The sequence below is a fragment of the Asparagus officinalis genome, chromosome 10 (genome assembly GCF_001876935.1).
Source record: "Asparagus officinalis chromosome 10, Aspof.V1, whole genome shotgun sequence".
Taxonomy (NCBI): domain Eukaryota; kingdom Viridiplantae; phylum Streptophyta; class Magnoliopsida; order Asparagales; family Asparagaceae; genus Asparagus; species Asparagus officinalis.
This window is the reverse complement of record NC_033803.1, coordinates 38,226,580-38,233,776: the sequence shown is the minus strand read 5'-3', so window position 1 is coordinate 38,233,776 and position 7,197 is coordinate 38,226,580. Positions and strand designations below refer to the sequence as shown.

The 7,197-nt window shown below is 31.3% G+C and overlaps 1 long non-coding RNA gene across 1 annotated transcript; it reads right to left on the bottom strand.

The window, feature by feature from the left end:
- On the bottom strand, positions 4,215 to 7,197 carry LOC109826216. The gene is made up of 3 exons (XR_002243234.1): positions 7,070 to 7,197; positions 5,270 to 5,328; positions 4,215 to 4,613 (listed from the first exon to the last, which is right to left on the bottom strand). It is a non-coding gene; the product is annotated as an uncharacterized LOC109826216 (long non-coding RNA).

The window sequence follows — 7,197 nt, the reverse complement described above, 5'->3', positions numbered from 1 at the left end:
ATTATTTTTTGAATAATATCTTTTTCTTTTAAATTCACATTAAACTCATATCTAGTGGGATTTGAACCTGAGTTGGTCTGGTATACTTTTGAAGCTCTATCTACTAATAAAATACCTTGTTGTCCATAACAAATATTTTAACATTGCACCCAAGCTATGTTTACCCTTAGATTAGCTCAATAGAAGGGATTGAGAATTGATAGTTATAATTTTATACTCTAACACTATTTGTTCGTGCAAATTGTGGGTTGGCATGCACGTATAGGTGTAGCCAAGCATCTAGGAACAACATATGCTTATGCTTAAGAGCCTGCAACAATTGTCGTCAGAGTTGAGACTGTGTACCTTCGGGTACCGCAGGCAACCAAGAAGTGTGCCCGTGCAACACGAGCATGACCACCCATGGCCATGGAGGCCGCCTTAAGTGTCCATAGAAATTGATAACTTTGTAACTTGTTATGTTTAAGTATAGAATAAAGATGGTGTGGGTTATCGTACTTTAGTATTTTGATCACATATAGTGCTTAACTCAAAATTATTGTAATAAGAGTGTGATTGTTATTGGAATATATATGCTATTTTGGTCAAGAAATAGTAATGGACGTAGTTTCAATTAATTAGAACTTGTATAGAGGCGCTTCCAAACAGCCCGCGGGCCGGAATCACACGGCACCACCGAAACCCGGCCAGACATCCGGGCCCGGCCTGCCCGAGCCCGAAAGTAAAAAAATTTGAATTTTTTATTTTTTTATTTTTATGTGTATAAAAATATATATATTATATATATAGATAATAATATATATATATAAATAAATATATATATATATATATATATAAATTATATATATAAAAAATTATGTATAAATATATAATAGAAATATGGAGAAACTTGATGGTAGCAAGTTCTTGGGGCATTGAAGCTTTGGTAGTGAGGTGGCAAATCATCCCCCCTACATCACAACGCTTGAAAATTGGAGCCTATTTTAAAAGTACAGGTGAAAGTAATTGAGGCTCTCTATTTAAGGGTGTGAATGTAGGGTGAGAATTTTGCCACTCTCACTAATCCAGGTTCAAATGGAGAACTTGGTTAGCAAGTTTCTCCATATTTCTCATATATAATATCATGTATATAATATATATATATATATAATATAATAGTTATATATATATATAAATAAAATATAGTATATATATAATTATATATATATATAATATATTATATAAATATATAATATATAATATAAGAATATACATATATTCTCTCTTATATATATAATACCCTTGTATATATAGTATATAAGTATCTACTCTTATAATAGTATATATATTATAAGTATACTCTCTCTATATATGTATAAATAATAGATAAGTATAATATATAAGATTCTCTCTTAATAGTATGTATCTCTTATATAGATTATTATAATGTATAATATAACTCCCTCTATAATATGATATATCTCTTATATAATAAATATTGTAAAATATACACTTCTCTTATATAAGATATATAGTAATATATCCTCCTTATATATGTATAAATAATTGTATATATAATAACCTATATAAATATACTTAAATACCAATGTTTAATGGTATATTTATATTGTGTGTGTGTATATATATATATATATTTATACTCTTATATATATGTTTATGTATAATAAATTTTTTTTAGGTAATTTCTATAAGTATTTACAATTTTTTTATGTATAATATATGAATGACATGAATATTTTGAGCTACTTAGTCTAGTGGTAAAATTTAGGAGTTTTGAAAGGAGGTTAGTGATTCAAATCCTAGCCACAACATATATATTTAGAGGTCTTTGATTGGGCTTTTTGAATTCTACAATTATTTTTAATTTTGTTTGTTTCTATAAAATCTCTAATTATTTTATATCATTTTATCATTTTAATTTCCATAATTTTTTATATTGGTAAATTACATAATTACAATTGATTAATAATATAATTTTTTATCAAAATTGTGTTTATTTTTACTTTGTTTTCTTAAAAAATTAAAAAATAAAAAATAAAACAAAAAACCCGTGCCGGCCCGGAGCCCGGCCCGCTTAGGCCCGGGCCCGGGCTCCGGTTTTGCCCGGCCCGAGCCCGGATGGACAGCCCTATTGTATAGTGTCTACATTTCACATAATAATTAACTATTCCTTAATTATTATATATCTTTTCTTAGAATATAAAATTATACTTCTCAACTCTCACTACAACTTCAAAGATATTGTGTAATTGATGCAAATAAAAACACAATGTCGCAAAATGCACAATAATTAAGTTATAGTATAAAACATCAATCCATGGGGAAGGAGTGCATTAGAAAGAGATTTCCAATAGGGTTATTAAAATGTGTTGGAAAGAATGAAAGTGTAGAAGTTGGTTGGGTTGAACTTTGTCATCAATAAAAAAACACTAAAACAAGAAGGAAGAATGATAGAAAGAGAAGAACAAATAAAAGAAAATCAAATCAAAACAAGAAGCAAATAAGAAGATGGAGGAAAGCAAGTAAAAAGACTACGATTTTAGAATTGAATCCTCTAGTTAATTTCAATTTGAATTTAAGAATTACTTTCTTTTTACTCTCATATTACTTTGAATTACTAAGCATAAACTATCAAGTTACTAAAAACAAGTATAATCTATCAAAACATATTCAATCAATATTACTATTCATGAATAGAAATAATTAACTAGATAGTTACCCTAGAATAGAAACGCATATACAATCAAACGATTTAAGATAAGTACAACCTATCAAATTCTTTTTCAATCAGTTAGCTCTCTAGTTAATTATCCTAAATATGATTATTTTAAGCACAAAAGAGAGCAATTCAAGAACCAAAAGGAAGTTAAACTAGTTTTATCAAAATTTAGAATTTTTATAAGAATTAGTTACTCATATTGCAAATGTTCATATTGCAAATAAAAAATGAAGAACTAAAATATACTCTACAAAACATGGAAGGAAATAAATCTAAACTACAAAACAAGAAAATAAAAAATAAAAAAGATCTACACTATAAAGCATGAAATAAAAGAGTAAGAACATAAATATACACTATAAAACATAAAAAAAATTTCCACCACAAAGCAATAAATCTATACTACAAAATATGAATATAAAAATAAGAATTAAAATTCTAAAACATGTAATTCTAAAATAAGAATATAAAAGAGGAAAAGTAGAACTTACATTCCAAGGGATTGGCTTACTTCTAGTGAAGCAAAGCTTCATCTTTATCATTAAAAGAAAAGAAGAACACAAATTAAAAAGAAGAATTTTTTTATTTATTACAAACCAAAATTTATAATTTTAAAAGTTCTTCTTAATTTAGGATAACCCTCCTATCCAAATGGAGTTCATAAAATTTTATATATCACATGACCCTCACTTTCTATCCCTATTAATAGCCTACAGCAATCAAGCATAGCCCTTGGATCAAACTTGGACAAAAAAAATACTAAAATCAACTATTGATCACTTCTGTTGTAAACTAATCGATTAGTGAATCGATTAGTTTCCAATATATTTCTAACAAACTTTGTTGACGTCATTGACTAGATTTTTCTTGGGCTTTTGGGCTTTGTGAGCTTACTCTAGGCTTCAATTCGGCTCCAAGAAGAGGTCATAAGTAAAAAACGAGGTATCCTACACGGAAAATTCCGTCTAGGAAAATCAGAATTCCGTCTAGGATGAGTATCCTAGATGGAATTCCGTTTAGGATACGCGTCTAGGAAGTTTCCGTCTAGGATGTAGTATTCTAGACGAAAATTCCGTCTAGAATACATCCTAGACGGATTATTCTAGACGAAATTCAAAATCGTCTAAGATAATCATCGACGGATTATTCTAGACGGAATTTCCATCTAGGATAACCATCTATCCTAGACGGAAAAAAATTTCGTCTAGGATAGATATCCTAGACGAAAATTCCGTCTAGGATATCCAAAACATCCTAGACGGAATTTCTGTCTAGGATACTCATCCTAGACGGAAATTCCTATTAGAATGTTTTTTTTATTTTTATTTTTAAAAAATATGCATCCTAAATGGAATTTTGAGCATTCTAGACGGAATTTTCATCTAGAATGATATGCTACAGTGTTTTTTATTGCAGAATCAACTTTGAATGCATGTAAACAATATTGAACAACAACAAATTATATGGGTATCCAACACAATCTAATTATATTCCAATATCAAATCCAATTATATTCAAATAATACATAAATTGTTTACAAACTTTTATATAAATTATTTACAATGGATGTTAGTGCATCGGCAAATAGGTCTACCAGAGGCATGCCACCCGTTGAAACCGCAGTCATGAATCATAGAAGATAACACTACAATAGCTTGTTGGATACGTCACATGAAAACACTAGTTTCTTTTCTAATTCTCACAAAATATTAGGCTAAATTACTCATAAGCAGAAATAAAGAACTATCTTATGTAAAAAAAATACATTATCATATTCATCATGGATTCCATCCTGCTGGGGAAACACTGGAGCAGTGTTCGCTTCTTCACTGGAATTTGCCCCAGTTACTGAGATTTCTCGGCCCTTTCCACCTGAATTTTGACCTTCATTCACCTAATCAAATGAAGAGACAATTTGCTCTCAGAGACTAAAAGGATACAACCAACAATAGAAAGGCTAAATCTATAACTGAGTCGATAGAAGAAAACAATCCCAAAATAATGAACTTTACAAGTGTTCATACCCGATAAAATTCTTCATGGATTATGCATCAGTGATGTTATTAACATAATGATCTTGCACATTCTACAGAATAGTTATCAAATAAACAACTGTACATGAACTTGAGTCGTGCAGGAAAGAAACCTACAAAGTATCTGAGATCTATAGGCATTTTACTTACATTGTAGATTAAAACCAAATGTATGATTTCTCCATCTTATATTGAGCATAAGTTCCCATTGATTAAGAATCAAACTCAACTAAGAATACTAACAGAGGTGTGTATACTGATAAAGATTAGTTGCTGGTCATCACAGCCAATGATTTACACACAGCATGAAGTTTATCAAAATAATGATCGAATGTAAGAAAAGGGGAAAAAATATATACTAACTATTCAAAAACAAATTACACTGAGGCCAACAAAACATCCATAAAATAGCCATCCTTCAAGATGTCCATGAAATAACTTTGACGTCCATAAAATAACTTTGACAAGATAGCTAGAAAGCAAGCATGACACTGAATGCTGAAAAAGAGAGATTCACCTGAGACAAAGGTTGATGAGAAGATCCTCTATTCAAATCATCGCCACCCTCATCATAAGCTGTACAATGGACACCAAAAGAGTAATTCCATCAGCCATCTCATTTACATAAAATTATGTTTTGACATATAATACTTCTTATAATAAAACAAAAAACACCAAGCCCACAATTAAAATAGCCATCCTTCAAGACTTACCCACATTAACATCAACACCCAGAGGACTTTGGTTCATCCTTATTAAAGTGATATACTGATATGGATATAGGATTTTTACATAGATACCCCAAAACCAACATATTTGCAAATTTACAACCCAATTCTATATACTTGCTAATTAAACCCCCACCCGGCTACCCATTGAGTTAAGATACCTCTTACATTCCTAATTCTTTGCGGTAATGCTACCTCAATATGGTATATTGGCGCGAAATTTATCAAATATCTGCATCTCAATGTTGGTGCTTGAACCAGACACTTCATCTCAATGTTTACATCTGCATTGTAAAATTAAATAAATGAAAAAGCAGCATGTACAAAGACACCAGACTATCGCATTTTATTTTGTATCATTGATACCTAAACTGTTGACTTGTTCAATTCTGGATAAGCTAAATTTTGGGCAGGCACCAACATAACTTCAACTAGCAATCTTAAACATTATTCACAAATTTTGGTAATAATTTGACAAACATGGGATTTATCATTTGCATTGTAACCCCCTGAAAACATGGAATTTATCAGTAGCACCTGTTTCAAGTGGGACTCATGAATGCGCAATTTTAACAAAAACAAAGTAGCTAGAACTTTGAGTACTCCCTCTTCATTTTCTCCTCATTATTCCTATTTTGCCCTTCTCCTTCATCTCTCATCAAGAGACCCATCTCATTTCTCTGCCCACTGCACACTCTCCCCTTGCGGCAAACATGAACTAAAAATCAAAACAAAGAACATCAAGAGACCCATCTCATTTCTCATCAAGATCATTTTAGCAAACACCTAGCAAGCATAAACTAATTAAAAATAATATGGGAGGAAATTTAACATTAGTGATATTCACACTAAGATCCAACCAGATCCCAAACAATTGCTCTCACCAAGACATCAACAAGATGAGCAGCAAGGTCATCGGCGGTGATCTTGTTAGAATTTGTTGTCACCTTTGATTCTTTGAAAAGCCTAACAATCTGATGTTACCTGATCATAACAAGACAAAAAAAGATCGGTTTTTTTACATCAAAATTTTCTTACCCAAAACAGAATGGGAAGAAATCCTGTGTAGAATGGAACAGACACGACATAGGAGAGCACAGAGAAGAATGCATCCAAGAACCCATTATGATTCTCTGCAACCAACCGATCAGAATTCAAACAAACCCAAATCCCAGTCAGCACCCCAAAATGGTAAGGTTCCCAACTTTCCATCAACTTAAGAATACTGTCCTCACTATGCTTATGCTCTCTTGACAACTTAAGATTCAAGAACTATAAGAAAAGAACTTCACCATTATGTTGTTATACCATTTACACAATAGACAGTAGAAAAAGATCATGACTTTATTGATGGAACTAAAGGCCTAAATTGAAGCAACTCATAGAAGAAATACAGCTAATCAAAGACTCAGTAAAACTCCCATCAAGCTCAGAAAAAAAGAGCAAAAAGGACCTAAAGAATATATCTCCTTAGAATTTGAACTAGATTCACTAACAAATTAAGTAGAAAAGATCACAATCCTAATCCAGAACCCCAAATTTCCAACTAAAACACAAAATTAACCATCAAAAGCTAAAAAAGACGGCACCTTTTAGCTCTCTTAGGATCAATCAACGAGAGCTCCGCCAGCTTCTCCGCCGCCATCGCCTTCTTCGCGTAATCCGACGACGTCGCCGTCGACGAATCCCCTTCATCCATCGACCCACTCCTCTTGTG